This window comes from Zonotrichia albicollis, chromosome 14 (genome assembly GCF_047830755.1).
Source record: "Zonotrichia albicollis isolate bZonAlb1 chromosome 14, bZonAlb1.hap1, whole genome shotgun sequence".
Taxonomy (NCBI): domain Eukaryota; kingdom Metazoa; phylum Chordata; class Aves; order Passeriformes; family Passerellidae; genus Zonotrichia; species Zonotrichia albicollis.
In genome coordinates, this window is record NC_133832.1 from 18953956 (window position 1) to 18971726 (window position 17771).

Sequence of the window (17771 nt, forward strand, 5' to 3'; positions counted from 1 at the left end):
CTCCTGGGCTTCTCTGGTTTCACCAAATGCATCCTTTGCTTGTTTCCTGACAAATCCTGTGGAATTTCCTGGAGGAAGCCAAGCTCCTGAAGCATTTCTCCCTCTGGGCCTTCGTGTTGGGAAATTCCATGAGAACTGTCGTGTGTCAGAAGCTTTTCTAAAATACAGATTTTAGTGAAGAAAAGGAGTGTGAGTCTGTGAGTATTTGTGCAGACTGCTGACAGAATGTCAGTGTTCCTTAATGCATTATATTAGGAGGAACTTCAGTCTGAAACAGAAGCATTATCAGATAGATGAGCTCAAAAACAACCTTGGAAAATAATCACAAGTTTTATTTTTCTTGTGTTGTCTGATCACTAAAAAGCATCTTTAAAAATTTATCTTATAGTGCTGAGATGAAGAAAACATGCCTTCAGTGATATTTGATTGCTCCTTGGTAGATAATTATTTGTTCAAACAAAATAACCCAAATTTCCTTTGCAATCCTTTGCTGCCATCTCTTGGCAAGGAGATGTTGATAAGGAGTAATTTGTTGAAACAAATGAAAACTAAAAGGAAAGGCTTCTCTACATCCCATGAAGTGCATAAATGGATGTGATTACAGTTCCATCATTTGGTTTGCTGTGGTTTTCTTTCCTCTTGCTACAACCTTAGATTTCAAAAAATAAGGTGAGATAGGTGCTGAAAGTTAACATGGCAAAAATTGCGAAATCTTGTAAAGCTTAAAGACGTTTTCTCAAAAAAGGAGAGAAAAAGAAAAAGAAAGGAAAACAAAGCCAACACAACAAACAAGCAAACAAACAAAAACCATAAAAACCCACAAAAACCCCAAACAAACAAACACAACCAGAAAAAACCCAAACCACCAAACCAAACTCAAAAAGCAGGAATCTGACCCCATTTCAGACTAGAACCCAAACATCTGGGTTTGATTTTGGATAAACTCTACACTGAGCCAGAGAAGCCAAATTAAACACTGATGTTGAATCCCTGAGAATGGCCCTACACTTTGGTGCTGTTTCTTTAATTCCTGGCTAAGGAGAAAAAAAGACCACTCTGAGTTAATCAAATTACCCCAATCACAAATATTAAAGGATTTAGGAGTCAAGATGTCTCCCAGGTTCCAGGACTGGGCATTTTCTGAGGCACAGCCTGATGGGTATTTTAAGGATAAATTGAAAGATACAAAGGATTGGGTCAATCGGTTCAATTGGAATAATCTGCTTAGTAAGTTTTTGCAGTAACCTCAAGTGAGAGTTATACTGAGATCAAGTTTTTGCACTGGCAGCAAGTCCTTTTGTCCTCTAAAATACCATCTGTTAGATTCAGAACACAGCAAAAGCAAGACCTCCTTCGTCAGCAAAAAACTCTATATATTTTGGGTTAGTTTTTATTAACCTCGAAAGAACAAATTTCTCTGAGACCACAAAAAATTAGGGAGAAGCTCTCCAGGCAGAAATTTAAAATTATTTTAGTGCTGCAGTCCAGAAATATAAGGCATATCCAACTTGGAATGAATTTTAGCACCAACTCACCTCTCAAAAAACCGAAAAAAAAATCCCATTTACCAATATTGTTGTGTTGCCAAAAAGTAGAAGTTTCCAGAAAATGTGTCCAGTTGAACTTCACCTGGAGAACTGCCATGAAGGGATTTATTCTGCTTTAGCCAATGTCAGCTAATAATTTACCTGCCCAGATAATGCATCACAAGATCTTCATATTTAATCTAATACCAAGAAAAATATTCAGGAATAATAAGGTTTCTGTCGTAGGTATGATGTTCTTTATGAGAAATTTACTGCCAAAGGAAAGCACAAAATAATCGATAACGGTTACAAGGTAGTTTTTAAATTCAATGAGATCCTCATGTCATGTACTCAAGAGTTAGAGACCTTTTACATTTATTTATGTATATACATATATATATGTGTATACATATATCTATACATATTATATATTTATACACATAAATATATATATACATATAAATAAATAAAACCTTAGTTTTTGATTGATATTGTAAAGTAAAGAGATAAAATTTTTCTGCCTTCCAGGTAGAAAATTTTATTTTGTGGAAGGTAGAAGCTGAGGGAAGTTCCTGTAGTGTCATAAATTAATATGCAGGCCAAGTTACCAAAGAAATCCAAAATATCTTCTGCCTTCCACAAGCCAAATATTTCCAAATTATATCCTAATGTGGAACAAAGACAGGACTAACCACAAATATTCAAAAGGTTCATGAGAAGATATAAATTACCTTGATTTTATTTTAAAATGTGAGTCTTCCTTTTTTAACAGGCAGATGAGAGATGAAGTTTACACTGCTCTTATACTGAGCATCAGTTTCATTTTTTCATTCTTGAGGGTTTCGTTTTCAGTTGCACTATGTAGAAAACCAGGTTAACTTTCTTTAATTGACACCAGAGGGCACTGCAAAAGATGAGCCATGATAAACTGAATAGCACAGACTCAGCCTAAAGTCCTGCAAAGGTTTGGGCTGGAAGGGCCTTAAAAATTATAATATTTTTACCCCTCTGCCATGGCTGTATCTTCTGCTTTGAAACCAAGCTTAAAGCCGAGCTCACAACTGCATTTTCAAGTATGGAAAGCCCATATTCAGATTTAAGAACACAGCAGCTGCAAACAAGCTTGACATGCAAGATAGTGAATTAAAATCAAAGCTACATTTGTGGAAACTCCCAAGTGAAAAAAAGACATGCTCACATTCTGGATGTCTGCATCTAATATGAAAATTTCTTTTCAGAGAAGTTCAGTCCTATTTATTTTACCCTGAACACACTTACAACTAGCTGTTGTCTCCTGGCAGAATTGCCCAAAAATACCTGCTGCTTTTTAAAATAAAAGTGTGCAAGTGAAGCCTTGCTTAGGGCGCAGATCTGAGTACCTGTGAGAAGTGACACCTCCTGTTTGAGGAGATCCCCCCTCCCAGCCTGCCTTCACTCCCTGCTTTCCCTGAATTAATTCCCAGGAATCCATCTGGAGGCCAGGACACAGCTCCAGGGAGGGGAGCTGGCTCGGCACATTCGCTCACACTTTTTGCCAAGGCTGTTCAGCCTGCTGACACACAAACAGGAGGAAGGGAAGGGATCTGTGAACTTGGAACTGCTCTGAGGAGCTGCAGAGGTGTCCCTGTGCTCTGCCTTACCTGCAGGAATGCACCTGAGCAAAAACCCAGAATCATGATTGCCTTGGCACCAGGGCTGCCAGCAAAGGAACCTGACTGAGGGATGGAAAACACAAATGTAGAGCGTGAACTAACAGTGCTTGAGTTGGATCGAAGCTGAGAGAGCTGCTCTGCTTTAGAGGAATACTTTTGTACACTGAGAGAAATGTGCTTTTAGCATACACAGGGGTAAGGCCATGTGGTCACTCAGAATCTGACTGAAGAATTTTTGTCATCATTTCTTGTGTTAAAATCCTAAAGGAAATAAACATAAATTTTTGGTGGCCTTGAATCACAGTTCCCCTTTCTGCCCAAATTCATCCCTTATCTCTTTTTAGCCCTCCAAAGCCTGGCTGCTGCAGCAGCTCCAAGGCAGAGCTGAGTGAGCGCAGCCCCTGCAAGGTGCTGCAGATGCTAATTCTATTTATTTATTTATTCAGGACTACTAAGGGGTGTAATCATTATGGCTCATATCAGCACAGGTAAGCCTTCACTGATTTTGTTCATCAAGTGTTGGTGTCTAATCTGTCCACAGACTTTGTATTTTCTACAGGGCCAAGGACAAGTTTAATTTTTAATCCCTTTAGGAATCTGCTTTAAAGAGCAGAACTGTCCTGCAGTCCACAAGGAATGCCCAGTCTGGAACTGAAGCCTAATGAATCCACTCAGTCATAATTTAAATATGCATCCTAACAAGCCCTTCACTTCTCATGAATGCAGGAGCTGCTCTCTCAAGGCACCTTTTTAATATTACAATATTCACCAGGAAACCAATTCTGTTGCTGTGAACCAGCCACCACACATTTTGTATTCAGCCATTCTGCTGCACAGACAACATAATTGCAAGAAAAACAGGACTGACTGCACAAGATTCATTCAGCTGCTGGTTCAAAAGTAAATGTACCCTTTAGGAGATATTATCCTCTCGAAACCTGCAGAGTGCTACTACCACACAGATAATCACAACGAGGAACTTGGGGATAAATCAGGTTTTTTTATTTAATTCTCTTTCTTAAGGACCACTACAGACATGATTGACCATTTCAGAAATGAAAGAAGTTTTCCTTCCTTGCAATAAGGGGGTTTTAGAGGCTAGAATTGTCCATGAGATAGATTTCATTCCTTGATTGCCTAAACAGCTCTTAAATATTGGTCAAATATGATTAGATTTGATGAGTTATATACAAACTGTTTAGCCATGAACTGAATGAGAAAAACCAGTTGATAAATAGAAATATTTTGTTTCAGATGATGGTCAGCAGGATGGATTTCAACCTTTTATAATGGTGAGGAAAAAGAAGAGGAGGGGAAAAAAAACCCAACTAAAAATATAACACAAACAACAAAAAAAAGGGTTCATGCATAAAAGAGGTGTTATTCTACCTAGCCTTGAAACATTTAATTATAATTAGGACTAGCTAACACAACAACCACAGAGAAAAGATGACAATAAAGTGTGCCACTGGCCTAATGATGAAGAATGTGAGAAAAACCATTAAACTTTATCTCAATTAGGGCCATTATTATCACACCAGTCTACTATGCCCTACAGCCTACTGGAAAAAAAATTGCAATCACAGAGACAGCTCCAAAGCTCTGTGATCATACAAAAATCCTAGGGAAGAAATGAGAATGGACAGATGAGTTTAAGTAGCTTTAAAAGAAAATAGAGATATGGAAGGAAATGAAACAGTTATCCTGTATATTGACCGGTTGCTAATTGTAAGAAATCCTAGGCTGGATGCTTGCCTACTATAAATGACACTTTCTTTATAGGACACCTCCTATAAAGCATTTTTTCTGCTCTTAATGGAAGGTTAAACCAGATTTTGATAGTCAGATACGTGTCCTTGAAGCAACTGAAGTAGAAAAGAAATGTAATCAGCATGATTAGCATCCCTCATTTAAGTGGACAGAATGAGAACCAAGTGGTGACTGCTGCCATCCTGCACAACACCAGCACATCACAGGCACCCAAAGCCAAGGCCACTGCCGCCCTGGAACCTTCTCATATTGCCACCTGGCACAGGACTTTGCTTTCACCTTCATGATTTTGGATGAGGGTTTCATTGCAGCAGCCAGCCTTCCCCAGGAGAAATACTGTGACACATTCCAAGCCACATTTTAGGGGGTATAAACCACCTGCCCTAAGGGATATAAACCACCTGCCCCAGGGGGGTATAAACCCTTTATACCCCTTCCTTAAGGGGTACAAACCACCTGTACTAGGCCGCACAAACCACCCACCCTAGGGTGTATAAACCACCTGCCCTAGGGGGTATAAATTGCCTGTTTTAGGGTGTATAAACCACCTGCCCCGGGGGGTATAAACCACCTGGTTTAAGGGATATAAACCACCCGCCCCAGGGTATATAACCTACCTGTTTTAGGGGGTATAAACCCCCCGTCCTTGTGGCCCAGGGTCACTCCAGTCCTTCGTACAACCCCCTGGCTTTGTGGCACACATCAGCAGTGAGAACAAGCAAACAGACACCCATCAGACAATGAAATGTGCACTGAGACTCACCTTCTGCTGCTGATAACCACACTGAGCAGAGTGAAACACAAACATTAATCCCAGAGCAGCTGGGGCTGCCCCTGGATCCCTGGCAGTGTCCCAGGCCAGGCTGGACAGGCTCTGAGCGAGCTGGGGTGGCAGAACGTGTCCCTGCCCATGGCACTGGTGACCATGAAAGGTCTGCCCAGCCCAAACCAGCCTGTGATTCTGGGGTTGCATTCCTGTGCACCAAACAGGCAGGGTAAAAGTTGGGTTTGAGCTTGCAAATTCCAACCTTGCCTTTCTCTGAGAGGTCTGGGAACCAAGAGCAGCAAACTCCAGTCCCTTTAGTGTGCCACAGGAATTTGGGAGCTGGCATCCAGGCCTTCACGTGGAGATAAATGCTGCTATCCTCCCCTCCCTGTCAGCTGAGAGATTGGAATTTATTTCACTCAGTTAATTCTTTCTCCAGGGCAGCCTTTCTGCCTGACAGCAAACAGGGGAACCTTTGGAGTCAGCAGAAAGCATCTGGGGCCATCACAAAGGTCCTGAGGATGGATCAAGGGAAGGGATGGCATCCACAGGATCAGCATAAGGACAGATCCCAGTTCTGTAAGGGGTGTTTATAACTCATAGTTTGTACTTTGCAGGAGAGAAGATTGTGAGTCTGGTTTTTTAGTTTAAAATATGCAAGGAGTGGAAAAGCAAACAGAGGGGCAGGGAGACATTGATTGCCAGATAGCACTTCCCTGGAATTTGAGATTGCCAGGATGTGCCTGCAGTGTCTGATGGGAGCTGCAAGCAGGGAGAAGGCAGAGAATGACAAACTCCAAACAAGAGGATTAAAGTGCTCTGTGCAGTTAGGACTCCAAAGCATTTCAATAATCCTTCCAAAGTTGAAATGGAGAAAGAAGTAATTAGATTTCTCAGAGAATCAGAGTTTCTGGCAGGAGTATCACATTAGAAAATGCTGTTAAACTTCATGAACACCCATGTTTGTGGGGAAGGGGGGAGAGGGTCAGGAATTTGTTTAATTATCTTAAAATGCAACTCTCCTAAAAAAAAACCCCAAACCATAGAACATTGATTTTATTTTTCTGTCAACTGCAAGTACAAGCCTAAACTTTCCACCCTGACTGCTGAAATCAGTGATTTATAGTGGATGAATCCTTCCAGGTTTAACAGGCCCTGTTCCAAAGAGAAGTGTTTAAAGTGGGGTCAGATAAGAGGGAGAAACACAACCAGCCCTATCCTCACCTGGCTTCTCAGAGCCCAGCACAGGCAAACAACTATCGAGCGAAATGACTGCTCAAAATAATATTTTGGCAATTACAAAATGACATTTCAACATTGTGGTTAATTATTAGACTTCTGATGAACTCTAATTTGAATGAATCATTTCTATATTTCAGATTGTTTGTGAGTCAGAGGAAGGGCTGTTTACCAGGAGTGTTCAAAATACTTTGTCAATTTGCACAAATGACAACAAGCCAAAGCAAACACCAAAAAAACAAAAAAAAAAAAAAAAAGGAAAATGAGAGTTTCTATGACTACAACCTTACAAATTCCACAAATTCCCCAAACCAAATGCAGATAATGAAAACCCCATCCACTTCCATACTTATATTAAATCATGTAGCTCTAAAGATTTGTATCTGGAACAAATCAGAACAATAGAATTTTGACTGTACTAGTTTACAAAGCAAAATAAATTACCACTGTTGGGCTGCATGGAAAGTCTAGATGTAATAAAAAGTAGCTAATTAACCCATTTATCACAAATACCAAACAGGCCAATGGTTTTTGTAATTATCAAGACAATTCAATTTTTGCTTTAGTGTGCAGGCTTGTTTGCCCAACTCAATTGGAGATCATCAAAATTACTTACAATACACTGTCTAGCAAAGCATGACAAAATTAGTCTGCTACAACCAATTAATTGAACTTAATAAAGCTTTTAAATTATTTTTGTTTATTACCACTGCTTTGGGGTTAATGATGTAGTCCTTTTTGGCTAGGAGGAATAATTAATATTTTTTTTAAAGAAAATTAGATTTTGAGTGTGTTAAGATAGACCAACAACTCTCCCTAATGGGTAAATAGTAAATTATTTTTCAAAACCAATATTTAAACCAGTAATTTATTCCCCTAATAAAAGCTTCTGCATCCATGCAGTTGTGTGTACACATGCAGACAGATTATAGGCAGGACCTCATCATTCTAAGGATGATTGCTGAATTACTTCTCAACAAATATGTACTAATTAAAATTAATACTCATAAATAAACCCCTGTTGTCTTTTCTAAAGGAGAGCAATCTGACCATCACCACGTGGTGGATGCAGCTCTATAAAGTTCCTTCATGAAGGGCTGCAGCTGATCAGCCCCAGCGAGAAGCTGCTTTGGTAAACAATGGCAGTGCTATTAACATGCAGATATTCAAATGAAGCCATCTTCATCCAAAAGTATTAATGCTGAGAAATTCTAATGAAATGGATCATCTCATTTAATATCAAAAAAAAAAAAATTACTGCTTTGAAAACTTTTTAGTTGTTCATTCGTGACAGAAAAGAACTCCCTCTCTTCCCTACCTTGACAAACATTTCCACCTGAAGAACTCCCAGCTTATTTTAGAATGAGCTAAGCCTGATCCCATTTGGGAATTATCAGAAATTTATGAACACTTTCAAATCTCTTCTGCAGAACTTCTGGAACAAGGGGTGAACGTTCCATTACTCACAGAAATATTCTCTGTATTTCACAGCAGCAGATTCTCCTCAGGAACTGGCCTGCAGAACCAGATTCACCCTCACATTTCCTCCCCATTCCAGGGGGATTCTGAGACACAAACCCAGAGCTGGTGAATTTTTCAGCCTTTCTGTCTCTAATCCACACAGTTCTGGCACCTGCTGAAAAGCAGGGGAGTGAAAGAACTTCCATGAAATGAGAAAAAGCAGAATAGAATTTATCCTGCTGGAGAAAATTGGAACATTCAAGTCTTCCATCTCCAGCTCAGTTTGAGACTTGAAATATAACTTCATTATAACTTTATAGCCGGAATAGCCTGTTAAGATCACCTAAGTATTGCTTTATTTGTGTACTATTTAATGTTAGAGTTTATCACTTGAAATGTCAATTCTTATTTACAAGATTTTTCTCCTTCAGTAAATCTCATCTACAATAACTGTGTCATTATCTGCTGTCTGTTGCCTTCAGTAAAACAATTCTTTTTCCTACCAACTACTCAAAATGTTATATTATGAGAATAACCCAAAATGATGCAATTCATCAGTACAGAGTTATAAACAAATCAACTTTAAGGAAACCACATTTTATAAAACAGATTCAAAGAATGGAAAATAAGTAAAGTCTGCCAAGAAATGTTGATTTTACAACTAAATATTTCTTCATGCAAATGAGGAACAAAAAACTTATAGGAAAGAAATGTTTCTCAATTACCTTATCCATGCAATTTAACTTCAAAGAGACTTCATATTGTTATTTGTCAGACATTTGACAAATGATCCCTGGCTTGCCATGGCAGAAAATATCACAGCAATTATGGGAAATAGTTTTCCAGCAAAGAACCATTTCACAAGTAAAACACTGAACTCTGTTTCTATTGGGTTTTTATTACAGCTTCTCCAGTTCTTCCTCAATCATTCATAACAGCTCAGCTTGATTAAACTTTATCTCCAGAAAGTTGCTCTAATGTCTGGATTTTGCCACAGCCTTGGCCAGGCAGAATGACCTGAAAGAATCCCCAGTGATGATCAGTCCTGCTTCACATCCTCATCTCAAAATTTAATTTTCAGGAAAAAACCACAAAAACTACTTGTGGCTTTTTTTTTTTTTTTTTTTTTTTTTTGGGTTGTTGTTTTGGTTTTTTTTAATTGCCATGAGGAGTAGTGAAGGGAAGGAGAAATCCATTTGCTGTGCTTCCAGACAATTGAAAATTAGGCTTGCAGACCCATTGGTTTCTAAACTTTATGGAGACACATAACAATCAAAGTACATTGAAATCTTCTGCAGGAGGTCCTTTCTCAGTGAAAAACTCCTGGTGATTTGCAGTGGTCAAGACATGAAATAGCCTCAGCTCACAGATTGGTATTTACACTGTCAAAGTTCAAAAGAAAATTTAAAATCTCCTAAAAGCTGAAAAATATTGTTTATACAACTGATGGTTGTTAATTCATCTTTTCCAAAGTTTTTCACACACATTCTGCCTTGCAGAACCTCAGAATCACAGAAGGAGCCAGGTTGGGAAATGCAGCCCTCCACAGTTTTGGGGGAGGTGATGCTACCTTCAGTTGGGTGATCAGAGCTTCCACTGTTCCTTCCCATTCCCAAAACATCTCAAGGCATAAAATTGGTTCTTGACATTGTAAATCAAGCTGCTCACTCACATCACATTCACAGCTTTTCTTTAAATACCATCTGTCAGTTCTTAAAGTGGGGTGGAAACTGCTGCCTGCCTTCCTTGGAATGCTGAAGGGCCTGAATCTACAGAGAAATGCTTGAGAGCCAAACCATAAAGGTTGTGATATTCAGAACAATAAAAACACCTTATTTTTAAAATGATAACAGAAACCTAACTGTGGGGCTCAGAGTATTTTGAATTAATAAGCCTGACAACATCAGTGATCACGCTTTAACAAAAAAGCTGGGAGCACAAATTATTTGTGAGATTAGTTTGCAACACGCTCATCAAAATTTTTGCAAAGTTTTAGAAAAGTCTCCGTGCAAGTGAGTTACTTCTTGTGCTAAGCATAATGAGCTATAATTGAAATGATTTGTTTCTTCCATTACAATGATGAGTATCACAGAGACACACTGCAGATACAAGCAAACATTTAAATTCTCAATCAATAACGTGCTCTTACTTTGCTGCATTTCATTAGACAGACAGTCACCTGAGTTATTATAAAGCAAGAAATTACCCAGGCTTAAACCCAAAGCAACTTCAATTATCCCTTTATTCCAGGCATTTGAGGTACTTAGTTATTCTTCCAGATTCTATTAAGACATTATTGCTGCTTTATTGCCAGGAAAACAGTATGTTTTCAAGGCTTTCTAATAAGATGCCAAAGGAACATCTGTATGTGCATCAAGCTGTTTGGTGTTTCCCTGGGAGATTTGTCACTTGTGCTGAGTTCAACAAAACCCATACATCTGTGGCTGGAAATGTGTGTGCCAGGACATGCACTACGCTGTGCTGTATTCATATTTCATATTTATAAATATTCATTGGGGAAATTTCCATGCAAATGTCATTAGCGGTGGTCTGTCTTCTGTAAATAAGCTTTTAGAGTACAAATCACATTTGGAGGGTTATTAGAGCTTCCAAAAGCAAAGGCATCTCAAGGATTCTTACTTCTCAAAGGCAAAAGCACTTTTGAAGCCCCCATTTATTGGTTATTGCTGCTGGGGACATCAGCCTCCAGCTCAGATGGAGTTCCACCAAAGTATCATTTCCCAATCCACTTTTCCCTCTCTAGCCCAATACCTGATTCTCCAAAATTCTGCAGGAAGGCAGCAAAGAATGGTGGATCTGGCTCTCAAATGATTACGGGAGGCTTTGCAGAACCTGCTCGCCAAGTTAGACTCCAAGGACTAAGAAATGAAATGAAGACAGACGGACAGAGGTGTGATGTTGGTTATTGCTGAGATTCTGCTGCATGGTCAGGGATATGCAGCCTGACAAACACCACAGCTCCAGAATGATATAAAGAATCATTCAGGACTGAAATATTTCCCTCTTTACAGGGAAAAAAGGTGTTAAAAAAAGCAATATTTCACTATGGACAAATGCTGAAGGGTCAAAGCAGAACAGCACACTGATTCCTTCCCAATGAACCTAAGGAAGTTTGATGTAAAAATGGTCCCAGTGTACTTGACTAAAAATCCTATTTATTCCATCTCAGAGGTTTGTAAATGTTTACTCATGGTCATTAAACAGAAGCATTTAAGAGATAACAGGCAGAAAAAAGCATCTTAGTGGTTATAATGGAATGAGCCTTCCCTGCTCTCTGTGAAAAACACAACCAGGTTACCTCTAATAGAAATTAACAAAACACAAACACTTTGAAGGTTTCCTATTAAAAAAAAAAAATCTGAGAATTTCCTAAAAATACATCAGTATCAAGAACAAAAACAAACAACAGAAACCCCACCAAAATCCCAAACCAAAAATGCACATTTAAATCAGAGAGCCAGATTGGAAATGGAAGCAGAAATAAATCAATTTATCACTTTGGTACCTCTTCCCATTTAGAGTTTGTCTTGGTTGGGTGCACGTAATGCTGGTATTAACCACAATCCAGAGCAGTGACCAGATTACACTGGGGATCCAAGAGCAATGACATTTTCACAGCTCCTTCAGCTGGGAACAAACAAGCTCTCCTCCAACAAGATGGCAATCACATCCAGGAATTTCTGTCCCACTAATATTTTGGTTTTCCCTCAACCTTTCCACCCAGGCAGCAGCAACAGAATCCAACAATATGTAGTAATAAATCAACATAAACGTTCTGCATGTTCTGCTCACTTCTGGTCTGGCTGTTGTTGATGCTTTTATTTACATAATTAATTACCACAGAAGCTCTAAGAAAATAATAAACAGTCATTAATTCAAAATATTTATCCAAAAAATCAATTATTTCAATCACATCCAGGCTCTAAGTTGCTTTATAGTCACCACTTCTGTAAAAGTGAAATGTCTGAGTCACTCTCACTTTGATTATAATTGGGAAATGAAAGTACTGTGACTCTTAGTCTAATTACTTATTTAAGTAATTGCCTTTAAGAACCATAATGATTCAGTGTCTGCTTATCTAAAAATATGTTTCCACGACCAAATCATTTGTGCTAACAGCCAGCAAACTTTGTGAATTATGAACATCTGTCCACAAACGCACACAAGATAAGGATGCACAATTGCCAATGCCAGTGGGAAAAGGGAAATTTAGCAGGTGAAGGAAGCAGCACAAGGGGCTGTGGGGTTCCAAAAGTGAGATTTTGGCTGGTGTCCGGTTTTCGGCTGTTTGAAGGGCCTGGAAGGGCCCGGAGTGGCCTTGGGGCAGCCCGCGTATCGAAGGACGAGAAGAGGCTTCAGTTCTTCTTTCGGTCTTTATGTTTATTAATTGTTTATCTAAAAGATGTTCTTTCGGCCCGACAGAGCTCTGCTCAGCAGCCAGCCATGAGCACACTGTGCTGCCCTCCGGACAGTCACCTATCTTTATACCCATTGTTACGTGTACAATATTTATCATTTTTCCCCAATACCATTTATTCTTATTGCTCAGTGCACTTTTAGTAATGACCAATCCCAAAGTGCCACCATCACCAAAGAAGATGGAGGAGAAGAAGAAGAAGAAGAAGGACAGGACACGCCCCAATTCCTCCATCTTACTTCTCTAAACCCCCCTGTACAGAAATCCTAAACCCTGTGTTTCACACTCTAATTAACCAATCCCTTCACCATTCACCCCGGTGAAACCCTCCTGTCCTCATACAGGTGTCATCTCCTGTGTAGGATCAAAGTGCAGCCACCAGACACTTCTGGAACATTCCAGGACTCCCGAGCCCCCCAAGGGTGCTCTCGGTGACACCTCAGTCCTGAGGGGCTGAGATCCCACAGTGAAGGAAGCAGCACAAGGGGCTGTGGGGTTCCAAAAGTGAGATTTTGGCTGGCACTGCAGCAGAGCTACACCCCAGTAATTTCTGTTGAACTGCGCAGCTTTGCAGATGTTCCCTCTGCTTCTCTCACCTCCAACAGCAGCCATGGGCTGGAGCAACTGCCAGCAAGAAAAACGTCTTGGAAGTGCCCTGAGAGTGAGAGGTTCTGCTCTCCTCATGTGTGCCATCTTTGTTTCTGCCTAAATTGCTATAAAAAAAAAGGTATTTTTATTAATTTCTTCACTAGAACATACTGTGCTGACAACTTGGAATAAACACTGAATAAAGCAGATGAAGGCTGAATAGAGTAGGTGTCAATGAAACCACCAGGAAGAAGAAATTAAGAAAAGTTAAGAAATTATAAAAATTATATAAATTATAAAAAAGTTAAGAAATAAAGTTAAGAAATGATATCAGTATAAAGTTTTATTCCATTAACAATTGAAGGCTATAGTCCCATCAAGTGTCCTAAATTACAATATTATTGCAATTTATCTGGCATTACCAGTCAGATCCTGCCAGCATGTGGCCTGTGCATAGTTCAGGCTTCATTAATTCCTCCCAACTTCTACTGCCCAGAAGAACAGATCCAAAGAATAATCCCAGAGGACCAAAGCATTGTAATTCAAGAATTCACTTGAGATTGCTGTAACTCTTACAGAGACCAATTACACTAAAGGAAAAGAAAAGTTATCTTGAATATCATATGGCAGCATGAAAAATTAGCTCTCTAAAATTTGAATATAAGAAATGAAGATTTTTCTAAAGTGAAATAACCTGTGATATCCAAGTATTTTCGATGAATAACCAAAACTACCTCCTGCATATTGCATTTATTTAATTAATGATAAATTTAATATTTATTTGGAATATTTATTTATAGCACTGCTTATGTAAGAGGAATTTTTATACTCCCTACTGTTAATTTTAATGGATTGTGCTGAAATGCCATCCATTCTTCCCAAATCCTAGAGAGGTTTTTAAAACAGTGGCAAACACAGATTTGACTCACAGGATGGGCAATATTAGAATAATTTAGAGGAATAATAAATAATCAATCCAGTGGTAGAGAAAGAAAATCAAGTTCTCCCATTTTAGTAAACTCACAGTGAGATCTACAGCACAGGTACACTGATTTTTGTAGCATGGACCTAAATAAACACCCCTGTGTGCTTTCCTCTGAGGGAAAGAAATATCTAAACAAAAAGAAAAGGTGAATATCAGTCGTCTTCTCACTGATCGCATGAAAACTCAAATCTGTATCCTCATAGATGGATGTGTTTGAAAACAAAGAATATTCTAAAGTTAGCAGAATGTGTAAATATTTGCAGAAAACCACCCCTCTTACAGCATTATTAAGCTATTGTATTATTTGATACAATTTTCCTGTCTTTCCTAATTTGCTATGAACTGTACTCTCTTCAGTTGAAAAAAAAACTTCCATAAATTTACAGGTACAATTTTCCTATCTTGTATTCTCAGAAAAAGAAATACTGAATAATAAAAAACACACATTCTACAGCTGTAAGCCCCTTACAACGCAGTCTATTTTCACAGAAGATTTATTCCTCCTATTCACAATTCCTGGTTTATTTTTATTTTTTTTAATTAGCTATGCCAGATAATCAATTGCCAAGGAATTCATAGCTTGTGAGGTCTGGAAGAAATGCATCTTAATTTCACTGTGGACTTCTCTTTCTTTCTCCCCTGAACAGAGAAATACCAAATCACTGACATTTATTATCTCCTATTGGAGACACTTTAGCAAAAAAGCCAACAGAAATTAAATAAACCCCAGCATTTATCAAACAGTTTTTCAAAGCCCTTATCAAAGCAAGGTCAGCACCAGTGAAGATGTATAGTCCACTGTACATTTTCATATTTAGAAAGCTTGAAATCCATTTACATCAATGAGCAGAGCCACTTTCCATGAACCAGCAGCCCATGACAGCAGTCAGTCTGAGTTCCTCATGTGGGAAGCATTCACAAGTCAATGGGACTCATTTCATAGAAACCCTGTGATTAAAATGAACTCAAATTTTTCAATATGTCTGTGATTCACAATATGAATGGTCTCTAGTGTCTTTTTCTTTTCTGTTTGTAGTTAATTTTCATGTCAAATCTTTAGTTTACACTACTTAAACAAGCAAACTGGAGCAGCACAGAGTGAGGAAGCACAATGTGCGATCGGGTGTCGCAGACATCTTTTTATGAAAATCCTTTCTTTAGGATTTTTCCTTCTGAGGAGTCCAGAGGTCTCAGAGACAAAATGCAAACAATGGTTATCTGCTGCTGTGGAATGCAACAGGTGCATCTGTGATTGTTCTTGTGTGGATGTTTTGATTTAGTGACCACTCACAGCAGTGCTGGCTCTCTGTCCAAGACACAGATCTTTGTTATTCACTCTTTTCTACTCTATTCTTAGCTTAGCTAGCTTCTGAGGAAACCTTTTCCTTCTATTTCTTCCTAGTATAGTTATAATGTAACATATATACCATAAAATAATAAATTTTCTGAACATGGAGTCACATTCTCATCTCTCCCTTCACCTGAGAACCCCTGTGACCACTGTCACAACTGGAGATGATTGCCACACAGGAGCTGCTTTTGGGGAGCTGTGGAACACAGCCAGGTAGGACTGAGCTGTTTGAAACAGCACAGAGAACAAATCCCGCTCTATAAAGAGAGAAACTGCCCAAAATTGGGACATTGCCATCCCTGGAAGTGTCCAAGGCCAGGTTGAATCACCCTGGGCTGCTGGAAGGGTTCCCTGCCCATGGTGGAACCTCAAGATCCCCTCCAACCCCAACCATTCCACAACCCTGAATGATTTCAAACTCCTTTCCTGCTCCAATCAGGGTGGCAGTTCACCCAGACACGGCCAGAGCTGTTTCTGGTGATGAAAATGGTGAGATTTGTGTCTGTGAGCTCAGAGCCTGGCTGCTGGTGTTTGTGAGGCACCAGGGAGGGCACATCCACTCTCACAGCAGCAGGGAGAATTAATCAGACGTGGATGGATGTTCCTCTTTTAATTCCCATTTGCATTTTCAAATAATTTTTCACATGATGAGTCCACAGCCCCTGCAGATTAGCATTTTATACTTAATAGACTAAGAATTTAGGGCACCCCAAGGGCTGATAATTAAGGTTAATAAGGTCTGTGGTCTGCTCCAGCCCATCTCCTTCGAGGTAAATAACTGGGTTCATACTGCTTTATATTACATTTTCCATCTCACTGATAAAATTAGCATTTCATAATCTGTGTAAGCATCCCTCTAAAGCTGTGGGGTTTGCTAGCCATGCTGGTATTATTTCAAAATCCAGATTCCCACCAATGACAATTGGTTAAGGCTTGCAGACACGAATTTTAAATCATCTGCGCTATAACAAAACCTGATTCTTGACACACTTTTGAACACAGATCCCTCCTCTGGCATCTCCAAGTCTGCTCTAGATTTTCTATTAACCCTCCTGCTTTTCTGACTGCTATAACTCCTACCTGATCAAACCACCTCATACTCATTATCCTCAAAACCTGTTCACTGAAGTTCAGAATAGTTTTATTCACTTTATTTTGCATCAACTTTTCCCATGAAGCTCCAGCCTGCTCTGCAAGGGCTTTGGCAGAGATTATTCATATGTGCATTTCCCTGCAGAACACACTGTAACTCCTGAGGATTTGGAAAGCTGCACAAGAAAACCTAAAAAATGTCAGCTATAAAGCCTTGTCTTCAGAATTTTTGTCATTCCAAGCAGAAATCCATTGGGCTCTTCACTGTCCTGACATGCAGGTCTTGGCTCTGGTTATTGTAGCTGTGCCCTTGGCTGGCAGCCCCTCAGCTTTCAAAGCATTTGGATTAATGAGAAAAAACATTCCATATCTATATATATATTAATATCTAATCTATATAATCTATATCTATGTCTATATCATCTGTATCTATTTACACACAAATATTTTTATCATCTTTACCTATTTATATCTATATCGTCTTTATCTATATAATCTATTTTTGTGTGTATTTATGGGGTGTTCCCTCCTTCCTCAGGTTACATTTTGAGTTAATGAAGTGGAAGATACAGACAAATTATAATCTCTCTTTAGAAATAATCCAGTTTCAATCAAAACTCAGCGAATTTCAGGAGATTACCCTATTATTGAAGTAAACTACAAATCTCTAAATTTGCAGTCGACCACCAAGGCAGTATTTGAGATGTATTTAAGCATTTGTGAAGGTTAAAGGGTAACTGTGTTGTACTTACCCAACCTGTCAGCATAATGAGCTGGCACCCCTTGAATATGCTTTGCATTATGTTCTTCCCACTTTGCAGCTTTTAAAGCACAATGCTATTAGTGGATCTGTTAATCCAAGAAGAACACCAGAGCTAATTATGTGAAAAATGTTAAATTGCT

General features: G+C 39.0%; 1 long non-coding RNA gene across 2 annotated transcripts in view; it reads right to left on the minus strand.

Moving 5' to 3' along the window:
- Positions 1 to 17771, minus strand: part of LOC141730844 (uncharacterized) — a 38658-nt gene that overhangs the window by 11915 nt on the left and 8972 nt on the right. For both annotated transcript variants that reach the window (XR_012582578.1, XR_012582579.1), the window contains exon 4: positions 2258 to 3237. This is a non-coding gene — a long non-coding RNA (uncharacterized LOC141730844). The remainder of the gene's footprint in view (positions 1 to 2257; positions 3238 to 17771) is intronic.